This window comes from Astatotilapia calliptera, chromosome 15 (assembly GCF_964374335.1).
Source record: "Astatotilapia calliptera chromosome 15, fAstCal68.1, whole genome shotgun sequence".
Taxonomy (NCBI): domain Eukaryota; kingdom Metazoa; phylum Chordata; class Actinopteri; order Cichliformes; family Cichlidae; genus Astatotilapia; species Astatotilapia calliptera.
In genome coordinates this window covers 2,809,480-2,822,196 of record NC_137436.1, presented here as the reverse complement: position 1 = coordinate 2,822,196, position 12,717 = coordinate 2,809,480, and the positions used below count along the sequence as shown (strand labels likewise).

Below are 12,717 nucleotides of genomic sequence, written 5' to 3'. Positions count from 1 at the left end.
TGGGCGGAGCAGTAACCGAAATTACATTTTGACCAATAGTGTGAAACGACACATTTAATCCCTACCAACCCAATTTTCCACATCAGTATGTTGGTTGAATGCATTCCTCTGCAGCAGGCCAGTGCATATGTTCTTTTAATTTAAAGCCACGGCCAGTAGAATATAAAATGTCTTGAATTTACCTCTCCCTCTTCAAACCGAGCCCCACGGTACGCCTGCTCTATGCAGCGATTTGAAAGATGACTCACCACCACTTGTTTCCCCTTTTGCAGACTGCAGAGTGGAAAGTCATTCTGTACAGTAAAGGCACAAAAGGGGTGATGCAAAGACGTTATTATAAATATTGAATACAGTGACTGAAATAAACTTGCACAAATATGAATTCCTTTTTTTTCTCCTCACACTTTCTGCAAGCTTACTCACCAGCAGTGGTCAAGAGTCTTGACTTGGCCTTTTTGTGCGGAGGTTGCATGTTTGCACAAGTTTTCTCTTTGCTGGAAGTGTGATTGTGTTGCTTTATGTGCAGTGAAGATGAGAGGATATAAAAACTATGATTTCCAGTTCAATATGAGAGTAATTATGGTAATAAGTTATGACATGGTGTCATCATACTAGAACAATACTATCACCACTAAATTTGGTCTCTTCTTAAACGATATAACTCTTTCTGCCTATGTGAAAAAATTGATGTTTGGACATATAACATGTGCCAGACGTGTTAAACTGTATTCTGCCATCAGAATTCTTCTTCTCTCACATCCTCCCTTTATGGATTGTCATAGCGGCTCCATCAGCCTCCATCTCACCTTATCCTTGGCATCTCCCTCTGTAACACCAACCCTCTGCATGTCCTCCCTCATGACACCCATGAATCGTCTCTGAGGTCTTCCTCTTTTCCTCCTGCCTGGCAGCTCCATCTTCAACTTCCTTTGTCCAGTCTCCACTCTCCCTCCTCTGCACATGTCCAAAGTGTCTCAGTCTGCCACCTCCAGCTCCGTCTCCTGTCCTTTTGTTAAGGGCCACCATCTCCGAACCATACATGGTTTTATTTTTGTAGCAACAAAAGGTGCCACTTGCCCTGCTCTGATAGAACAAGCTCATTACTGTGCCCTCTTATGTGACCATGGTAGCTTAAATACATATTTGAACAAGGGGTATGTTGATCAAACACTGGATAATGAACACCACCACACATCCTGGAACTGTGAAATGTGAATAGAAAATATGTATATACAATGTTATAATTAAGAACACCATGAATAGTCTTGTAGCTGGGGATTGTAGATGGTTATATGTGCTGCCCTCATTTTTACAGCTACTAATGACCTCCTCTTCACTCTCACTGCTCTCTCCTTCCCTCGCTTTGTAGACTGAGTTCTCACAATCCCCCGGGGGGCCCGAGAGAGAGTCTGCGTGCTCCGAGTGATGATCAGCAAGTCTTAGAGAGATCCCGACAGCCAATCATCTGTCTTCCAGTGGCGGGCGTCCTGCTTGGCTTCACATTTCAGGATGGTGCCATTTCTTATATTCCTGCCCGGAGAGCTGTTTCATATTTGGAATGGACTGGTGGTTTTTCTTTGCCCTGACGTGCCGCTGAATGTGACTCTGATAGATCTGTACTGTGTTTATTAGGGGAAAATCTGCAGAGCTTTGTCTGCATGCACAAAGTGTAAAAGAAAATGTTCACCCGCGCTTCCAGAATCAGGATAGATTAGTTACACAAGAAGTATTTCTTGTACTGCCCCCCCACCCACCCACCCACCAGTGTGAAGAGGAAAGTTTCCCATTAAAAATCTTCCCAGACCCAGCTCAGTTAGTGTGGAAAAAATACATTAGGAGAGTTAATGTGATTTTGGCTGAGCAGATTAGAAATGTCTTTCATGGTCACATTCCAATATTAGTCCAGAGCTAAGCCTCAATATGTGTTTCTTTTGTGCTTAACCTCATAATGTCAAGAGACCCATAGTCAATTCTGGCATGGATATTCTCTACCGCTGGCAGCAAAGTTAGCTGCTCTACTCGTCTAAATCCGTGTGGAAAAGGAAAAGTTTGGGGAATAGCATGTGGCAAGGAGGAACACGAAATGTGAAAACGGATGTTTTGATAGACAGCCACTGTCAAACACTAACCTCTGCAAAAGCCACAAGTGACGCAGCATTGTCACGTACTGTAGTGGACGTGTGCGCAAAACAAACAGGCATGGGAGTCAATGGCCGCGCTGATGATCTGCCCTAACAGACCGAGAGTCCCGACTGTCAGCGGGAGCCAAATCCACAGAATAAACACGAGCGGTGACTGATCCACTTTCAATTTAAATGACCTCCATGCTGCCGACGCAACTCACTGAAGGAATCCAAATGCCTCAATCACGCCACACTCCCTCCCCAACTCAATCCAAGAGGGATTAAACAACCAAATCAATTAGAAGCTGCGGCTAAGAAGCAGAAGTCTGCAGCTATCTCTTCCTTACTTTCACTCACCCTTCATCTCTCCGCATGCAGCTCAAAACAAAAGATGCTTAAGTACATTATGTATATTTGGTGTGGTCACTGCCTCGGAGCTGAGTAATTGGAGCTACTTTTAAATATGAACTTCTTTTCGGTGCCACAGAGCACATGTGACGCACAACCAAATGTCGATTTAATTCTATTAAAAGAAACACTTTTAACTACTACTTAGACAGTGCACCAAAGACTCGAGCGGCGCTGTTCAAAATCTCTTCTCGTGTTTAATCCCTGACTTTTCTACCCTCTGCGTGGCCCGCTTTTTCTCAGCGAAATCTTTGCATGCAGAGCCTCTCGTTGCACCTTTCCCTCCCCACCTCCGTATCTCTCCGGCCCTGGGAAGAATACAAAAGTTCTGAGGGAAACAAGTGTGCAGGATGAGAGGACCGGGGCTGTTGCTGAGCGATTCCTCCATTTCTCTCTCACACACAATCTGGCTACCCCCTCCTCTTCCACCCCCTGTCTGTCTCATCCTAGTCCATGTGAATCAAAGGATATCAGCTATCTTATAGCCCTGTCTTAGAGGGGTTTGACTACAGAGGAAAGAGAGCGAGGAAGTGGGTTGGTGGGGGTGGGGGCACTCTTCCGATAGAAGTAACTCAGAGGGCAACACGGAGAACATCAAATAAATGCATTGAAAATATATTCAGCCTTTTGTGTCATTTTTATTCTTTTTTTTATTGTTTGTACATCTGTAGAAACTTTAAAGCAGTTTGTATTGTGTGTCTGTGTTTTGTTATGCACCCCTGCCTGTCAGGATATCTTAATAATGACTTGAGATAAAGAGAAAATCTTGGCTGAACTGATTTTACCACGGTTTATGGTTTTCCTCTTTATTTCCAATCACGTATCTGGTTGGGGTAATCATCTTACTCCGCATTGTCTGGCTTATGTATTCTATTAAAGCTTGTCCCGGCTCTTTATTGGAGCTACAGTAAAGGATGTTTAGCCACAGTGAAGTATTAAAACCCACAGTTTTCATCAATACACAATTCAATCAAATGGAAATAATCTTTCAAGCTTTTTTCTCACGTTCACTTTGACATATTTGATATCTTTGGAATTCGTTTGAGTTTAACAAAAGTTTAGCTCCACATCTCAGTCTTGTTAAGAAACATAATGGGGGAAGCTGGTTTTGAAAACTTGCTTGGAGTCATCTTGAGAGGTACATTCTGTCATGGTCCTGGGTCGTGCGACCCAGTGTTTTGTGTTTTAGCCTATTTTGATGTTTATTCTTTGTTTAGGGTCACTAAGGCAGTCCAGCCATTTGTACATATTACCCGTGTATTAAGTCTCCCTTGCCCTTCGTGTGTTTATGTCTGCGTGTCTTATATTGTCAAGTCCATGCTGTCAGTTATGTCATCTCCCCTGTACTACGTCTCCCCGGTTCATGTGTCTTGTTTAATCTCCATGTTTCCTGTTTTACTTTGAAAGTCTGTATTCACGGTCAGTGTATTCAGTTTCACTCCTTCTGTCCTGTCGTTAAGTTCAGCTGTGTTCCCATGTGTGTCTCCACTTCCCCTGATCACCTCATGTGTGTATTTAAGCCTTCTGTTTTTTGCATGTCATTGTCAGGTCGTCTGTTTGCATCCCCATAGTGTTTCGTCATAGTTTACTCAGTGTTCATAGTTTGTCATCGCATTTTCACTGAGTTTCTTAGTCCTTTAGTTTTCTGAGTGTTCACAGTTTTCTTAGTTTTCATAGCTTCATGCTTTTTCGTGTGCCAACATCCAAATAAAGGATCGTCTTCTGTTCAGCCAGCAACTCCGCCTTTCAGCATCTGCTTTTGGGTCCTGTTTCCATTCACATCGGCGCACCCCGCCGTAACACATTCCATACATACCCTTTTTTTTTTTTTTTCCTTATCAAGTTCAAAATCATGCTGCCCATCTTGGTTGATGTAGCTTGCATATCTTTGAACTGCAGGAGGAAGCTCAAGCACCTGAAGAGTACCCATGTACAGGGAACAAGAACAGGGAGAACCACATGGCATCAGATGACTGTTGGATTCAAATCCAGGACCTCCTTTCTGTGAGGCAACAATGCAAACCACTCACCCCGTCCAGGTTTTAAACGGTTAAATGTCTGTTTAGTGATCGTATATACTAATACGTATTAGTTAACAAATGTTCAGATTTATACTCACAGCTCTGTCAGGCTGTATAATAATGTTAGCTTAAAGCTAAATGCTCAAGTTAATATGCTAATATGATGGTGATGGCACAAGGTGTTCCCTATATATTATTTTTTATATCTTAAAAAACAGGTCATGCCTGCCATGCTATGTTATGTTACTTAGTGTAGTTCAGAGAGTATGCATGTTAACAAGCAAAGCATATCAAGAGCTATGGAGGATTTTGTCACAAACATATTGGATAAATAAATGTAACACTTACACTTAGACAATACCAAGTTTTTTCTGACTGTAATGCATCACTCGAATTTCCCTTTGCAAAAGATGCATTTTGTCTCATGTGTAAAGTTATGCGCATATTTTGTAGATTCCCTTCGAGGGCAATGTAGGTGAAGCAAAGCATTTTGCATAATGTTGGTTGTTAACCAAACAGATACTTTATAAGACAGAAAAGCAAAATACGTAACAAAGCTCATGTCCAATGAGGCCTTGGTTTGTCACAGGGCAAATGCTTAGGCTTTGATTCATGGTCTTACTGTGCTCAAGCCACAGTAAGCTTGTGCATTAAGGCACTAGTGCTCAAGTGCTGCTGAAGCCTCTGCAAGAACGTTTCACTGGGATTCTTGGCTCTGATTCCACACCAGCAGGAGTCTGCCATAAAGGAGGTAAGTGCTCCACTGGTTCCTAAATCACCGGCGCAGCTTAGTCCTTTTTTCAGAACCTAGTACTCCTATCGATGAGGTTGTCATTGCGAGGGCCAGTCGAGCTCTAACAGGAGCCTCTCCCTGTCATGAGTTGGCAGAGCGTGCAGACGCAGTTTTACGTGGAGGACCAAAATGCAGGAACACAGAGGCAGGTAGAGTTGAACTGCAGCTGAATGGCTTGTTGTAGAAAATCAGAGAAACACAAAAGTCATGAAGGAGTAACCAAAAAACAACTGAAAAGTAAACAAGAGATACCTGCAAACTGAAACAAACCAGCCAGACTGGAGCTAAGAAACACTAAATGCCTTTTCAACAAGGACAGAGACAGACGATCTACCGTATTTTCACGACCATAAGGCGCACTTAAAAGTCTTAGATTTTCTTCAAAAAGTACGGCGCGCCCTATAGCGCGTGCGCCCTGTGTGTTGTAATGAGGACGTAGTAGAGAACACCATGAGAACGCTAAAGGGTGAAGTGTGGCCGAGTTGGAGGAAAGACTCGAGCGGTGGATCATCGAGCAAAGAACGAGCGGGAGAAGCGTTTCGACACTTTTGACATCCCGGTGAGTCACACTGTGGAGAAGAAGGGGACCAGCACGGTAGCGATACGCACAACGGGGTATGAAAAGTCTTCTTTCACTGTTGTGCTTGGCTGCCATGCTAATGGACAGAAACTGCCGCCTATGGTGATTTTTAAGCGAAAGACTTTGCCTAAAGAGAAGTTTCCAGCAGGAATCATCATTAAGGCAAATGAAAAGGGCTGGATGGATGAGGAAATGATGAAAGAGTGGCTGAGGGAGGTGTATGTAAGGAGACCAGGTGGTTTTTTCCACGCATCACCATCGCTCTTAATCTGTGACTCTATGCGTGCCCATCTCACAGCCGATGTGAAAAAACTAGTGAAACAAATGAACTGTGAGCTTGCTGTCATTCCGGGAGGCCTGACAAAGGAACTCCAACCGCTGGGCATCGGTGTGAACCGCCCGTTCAAAGTAAGGCTGCGAGCGGCCTGGGAGCGATGGATGACCGATGGAGACCACAGTTTCACCAAGAGTGGAAGGCAGCGCCGGGCGAGTTACGCCACAATTTGCCAATGGATTGTAGATGCTTGGGCTAACATGTCTGCTGGCACTGTTGTTCGAGCTTTCGCAAAAGCCGGCATCATTTCCGAGGAGCCGCACGGCACGGAAAGTGACTCTGACAGTGAAGAAAGTGAACCTGGCATGTTTGATGAAGATTTAGCGCAGCTGTTCAATTCAGACACAGAGGATGAGGACTTCGATGGGTTTGATTGATGATAAAAATGTGAGTACCAAACTTTGTTTTGCTCCTGCTTTATTTTTAAATACGCACACTTGTATGCTTGTGTGTTGTTGATGATGACGATTACCGGTAATAGAAATGTGAGTAAGGTACCGAACTCAGGTTTGCTCCCGCTTTATTTTTAAATACGGTACTTCTATGCGCCCTATGATCCAGTGCGCCTTATGTGTGTGTTAAATACAGTAATGGCACACATAACTGAGACTGCGCCTTTTAGTACAGTGCGTCTTATGGTCGTGAAAATACGGTAACAAAGAACATGGAGAAACAGCGAGAACATACACATGAAGGAAACAAGGGAGGAGGAAACAAGTGGGAACACAGGTGACAGTAATCACAGAGACATGGGAAGGATGAGACTAAAGACCACCAAAGTAAAACAGGAAGTAACAGATGTCAAACTGACAACGTGTGAAACGACAGAGTCCAAAGGTAAACAAACACACAGAGGATGAGACTGAGGGAACAGGAAGGGAACACTAAAGGGCACTAATATACCAAAAGTCATCTATAACTAAACTAGAGACACAAACAATATTAAAGGAAACCAATTGAGGGATCAGAAAATCTTATTAATACGAACTAGGAACATAAACCACTTTTCAAAATCCAAAACAATAATGAATTTGCACAAATCCAAACACAGAAACTCTTGGTCAAAGATGAAAAACCATAACACTCCCAGCGCCATTTAGAAAGATCAACATGATATACACATTTAATCTAATAAGAAACACATTACATTTATGGAGGTCAAAGGAGCTTGCAAAGAAAAGCGTCTGGACTTCTTTAAGTTGCTTGAAGACGTTTCACCTCTCATCCGAGAAGCTTCTTCAGTTCTAAGGTCAAATGGTGGAGAGTCCCAGAGGGACAAAAGGACCCCTGATGATCCTCTAATCGCCTGAGCCAAGGTGTGAAACTGGGTGTGGGTCCCAATCAGCCAGAGTTTCGGGTGTGTTCATTGTGAAACCTGGCCCCACCTTATCATGCAAATTCCTGAGGTCAGACTACGATGACCTGGATGACTGAGAACCTTCACAGACATACATTTATGGAGATTATGAAATGGCATCTATCCAGAACTGACCCCGGTGGCATTTTTTTGGTGACCTTACCTCTTGTTTGTGTGGACTGCTGTCATCTGTCAGAGACCAACATCATTTCTTCAAGACCTACAAGAGATTGTTACCCGACTGAAGTACAACCATCTCTGTCTTCCACACTCATTCAAACCCACAGATGCTCTCTTTCTATATCTCTCTCTCCCTTTCACACACACGCACACATATACTCTCTCGCTCTTCAAAAGCTGTATTTGAAACAGCTCATTCATTCATAATGCAAGGACTTCCATTCATGTTGGACTCACGGCTGTGTAAACTTAACAAAGAAAAAAAAGGCACATCACCTTCCTGCTGAGATGGAGGAACATATTACCGGCTGCCTGGTTCTCAGAGTGCTACCACATTAAGTGTCCAAAATATTCACTGTAATAATGATGTACAATATGTGGGAAATTGTTATTGTTAATCAACTGCAATCATTTACCAAAGAGCTGGAGCAGCTGCTTCGGGTAGGTTCGGTTGATCGTTAATTTAAAGCTGGTTCATTGGAATAAGCAGCTCCCCAGAGATCTGGGGGTTCTGGGTTGGTGGTGGATTTAGATAAAGGCTAAATTTAATTAAAAATAGTAAAAAAAAAAAAAAAAAAAAAAAGAACATATCAAATGCAGAAACTGAGATATGAAAGGTTTCTGTGTTTGTTCGTGTTTTTGTTTTTTGTTTTTTTAAATGCTCATTTTGAATTTGATGCCAGTAACAAGTTTCAAAAAGTTGGGATAAAGGCATGTTTACCTCGGTGTTACATCACCTGTTCTTTAAAAAAAAGAAAGCAAGAAAGAATAAAGAAAGTAGTTTAAATGTGAAATGTTTTCCCATTCTTGCCTGAAATAGAATTTTAAGGCCTCCTTTGTCATCTTTTTCATTTCACAACGCACCAAATATCTCTCACTTTCAGCACTGATATGTTGGCTTTGTAGTTTTTTCAATTTCATATCATGCCATCCAGCATTTACTCACATATTACAGAAGTGCCCTAAAATTTTTAGACACAAGGTAGTACGCAGTTTACATATTCCTACATGTCTACGCGTGCTCTTCTTGCTGTGCCGGGTTTCATTCTTCTTTTTCAATGACTCAATCGTGCTGTTCTAGGTTAGTGTGTCTTTGAAAAATGTTACTTTAGTACTTTACATGTTAAATTTAGTATTATTTTATCATCTCGCTCCTGCAAAACCCAAACCAAAGCAAACAAAACACATTCAAAGAAAAAAGGTTGATGTGAATGCTGAAAGAAATAAAGCAAATAATAAAAACCAAACTTTTTTAAAACACAAAATACATAAAAGTTATCAGTAATACAAGACTTATGAAAAACAACCTTCACTCACCAATTTATGGAGATACCAAACCAGTAGCTCTGCTTACTTTACGTCACTGTAGTGCTTCATTGTCTGCTGTACTACTGTCACCACACAGATGCAACTGCTTTAGCAGCTTTGTATCCATTACTTTTTTTTTTCTTTTTCTTTTTTTTTCTTGCAATTATTATTATTATTTATTTTTTTTATTTATTTTTTGTGTCCCGTTTGGATCTTTAGCCATCAGAATTGTTGTCTTAAGGCCAAGAAAGATGCCAAGCAGATTTATTTTACCAAGTGGATCATCATGGCCTTGCCATATTGGTCCATTTGATTGACCTTTATTATAATTATGAATTTATTTTATTTTCAGTTGCTACAAACGGGACAGACATGACTGGGGGATAGGACAGGGAGAAAGAATGAAAGAAAGAGAGGGAGAGAAAGAAAACCAGAGGGGAGAAGAGACGGTGAGAAGGGGGGGAAGGAAAGAAAAACCACACAAACAAAAAAAACCAAAACACCTGGGTCACCTGTATGGAGAAAAAAACAGAAGAGAAAGCAAACAACAAAGAGCAACATAATAAAAAAAACGGCAACATCACAATAAACTAGCTAGCAGTAGATATCAGTAGATACTAAATAATAAACGATATTGTGCAGCACGCAAGATAGACAGTGTACAATGTGCTTTGAGGCAGCAGCCAAGAAAGCTGTAGTCCGCGTCTGTGAATACCCGTGTGTACACCTGTGTGCATACCTGTGTGGATCAGCATGCTTGCATTCCAAAGGTTTCTCCATGTAACGATCTGCTAGGGAGTGTGGGGGGGCCACAGCCCCGTCCTCCAGGGTATGAAGCAGGTATGGAGGAGATCAAAACTCCAGACATCCAGAGGCCCCCAGAACACAAGAGACCAAGGAAGACCAACAGAGGGGCAGCCGCGCCACTGTCCCAGAAAGAGCTGAGGAGAGTCCCAGATGAGGGCTCACTCAGCAGCCGCGGAGCAGAAGTCAGGGGGAGTTGCAGTGACGCGCCCGTGAGCTCCGCCGGCAGCCAGCCGTGCCTGAGTGACCGAGCCCCAGGCCGAGAGGCCGGGGGCACCCCACCTCCGAAGTGGCCCGAGCGAGCCCCAGGCTCCAGGCCCCGATAAGCGGCCGCCAAGGAGTGAGCCGGTGTGTACCCGGACGCCCACCCCCAGACACAAAGAACCACCAACGCACCGACACCTGAGGGAGTCCGCCACTGGCAGGGAAGTGGTGGTGGAGATAGGCCTCCAAACCTTGGAGGGCCTGAGATGTCCCCAGAGAGGTGGCGTCTGATACCCAACCATTTGTATCCATTACTAAGTAACACAAATCATCTCCTGATGGACATAAAGCACTGCACTGCTTATGCCCATATCATATCTTACTCTCAGAACCTTGAGAGAAAATCTGTGATGTACAAAAGCGTAACTTCACAGTGAAAATCAACTCAAATTTCAAATCTATAAATATGCGACTGGAGGACTGTGAAGGGTAATTGCAATGTTGTCAACAGCCACATCAGCCACTTCTTCTATCTGCAGGTGGCACATGCCATGCGGGGGCCTGTTCTCTCATGCTGGTTCCCATCCCTGCTCATCTTTTGTGCCGGGTTTCTGCTCTACATATTTTAGCTTTCCACTGAGGTGTCCATATGTCAGGCCTTGTTCTGTTTGAACAAGAGAATGAAATAATCGGGCTTCTTTTTTTTCTTTGCAAAATTTGAATTTGCAAATATAGCCATTATTAACAATAATCATTCTTCTTAATTATCATGAAACATTGTTTTTGGAAAGGAATGAGATGTAAATACACAATATGAGACACAAATATGATTTTTTTTAATGACCCTGTTTTTTTTCCCCCCTGAAATTTGGCATGGTTCAGATACAGTATGTAAAAATTGATTTGCCTTTCATTTTTCCATCTTGATATGATCCCTCCAACATACACTTTGGCTCTCTGCCTGTCAGCCTGTCTGTTGGCGTCGGGTCATCTCTCTCCACGCTTTGCCTTGTTTGTATGTTTATTCCACTTTTTGTCACAATTTCTCTGTTCATCTGTCTGTCCATCTGTCTAGCTGAGTAATCAATAGTCTTTTATTACACAAATGGAAGGAGATGGGAGGAAACTACATCAGGAAGTCAATCAGATAGCGTAAGAGGCAGGGAAGGACATTTCAGATTCAAATCAGCTGAAATGAATCACAAGGGCACAGCTGATTCATAGGGCAAGGCTTGATTTAGGGCTTCATGGGCGTGATTCAACAACAAACTGGCTCTGTTTTCTACCAAACATGCTTGTGTGTTTGACATTTACTAATAGTTACAAACTTTTGTGTTTACACATACACATTTGCTGCACATGGGCCCACACTTGTGGACATGTGCTAAGCAACAACCACCCACATTTTACATTCCCTGCTGGACGTGTGTGGATGGGGAATTGTAAAGGTATGTGCATTGCATACTATGCAGAAATGTGCATAGTACAGTATATGCTTAAATACTGTACTTGTATACTAAATTGTTGCCTCGTCTAAAAGTGTTATATCTGGATTGTTCCCTGTCTCGAACGTGACAGCTTACTTGGTCCTCTGAATTTGTTCGTTTAGCCTTTCGTTAGGTTTGCAGTGATAACTCTGTTCATTGATGAATGCATGTATGTGAATGGTTTTCCAGGTGGAGGCCACTGACACATTACCCCCCTCATCTTTTATTTGGCTAGATAGGGTGTCACTGCTGTTAGCTTGCGATGATACCTGCACCCTGCAGAGCTGCGCAGGTAGTCCAACTCCTCCAAGATGGCACATCAATACGTGTAATATGAAGCTTATCTGTAAGATCTGTAATCATTCATCTGCTAGATTTCCTTAGTGCTCGCCTGCTAGTCCATTCTTTACATCTCTACCACTTTCCCATGCTGTCAAAATCAATACTGCCATCATTACACTTCCACGCTGCGTGGTTTAAATTTCAGGGAGAGTGACAGTGCTCTGTCATTCTCCCTTTCATGCTCTCATTCCTACAACCCCACTCCTCCCCATCTCTACCTCACTCTAGTCACTCACAGCTCCATGCAAGCCTCCATCTTCGTCTTCACCACCACCAATGCCTAGACTCCAGGGGCTCCTGTCCTAAATCATATCACTGCTTGGACACTGTTCTGCCATGATGGGTCATCAGTTTTATTGCCAAATAAGTTCATTTCTCTACCATAATAAATCATGTCCAGTTCTTCCAAATGATCACTCCTTTTGAATGCTAGAAGGCTTGCTGTGTCTCCCAGCAGAGTCTCAGGAGCATGGAGGAGATTTCAGGAGACAGGCAGTTACTCTAGGAGAGCTGGACAGGCCCGTAGAAGGTAAAACCTTCACAGGCTTGGCAGTGACACCTTAACTGCGTTAGGTATCGGGAGGAAAACCTTGGACCCTCTTGTAGACCCTACACTGGCAGAAATATGAAGATAGCTCCTGAAGAAATTGACAGATTACCACACTGGCCTAACCTAAATCCAATAAAACTCCATGGGGACATTATCTTTCGATCCATCTGACGCTGCCAGGTCCAAATCTGGGAACCATCTTTCATCCTTAACACATTACCAGTCC

The 12,717-nt window shown here is 43.0% G+C and overlaps 1 long non-coding RNA gene across 1 annotated transcript in view; it reads left to right on the top strand.

Annotated features, from left to right (window-relative positions):
* The window catches only part of LOC113006527 (uncharacterized), a 30,355-nt gene extending 25,974 nt beyond the window's left edge, over nt 1-4,381 (top strand). Inside the window, exon 3 of the long non-coding RNA XR_013901908.1 lies at nt 1,370-4,381. This is a non-coding gene — a long non-coding RNA (uncharacterized LOC113006527). The remainder of the gene's footprint in view (nt 1-1,369) is intronic.
* The last annotated feature ends 8,336 nt before the right edge of the window (nt 4,382-12,717 follow it).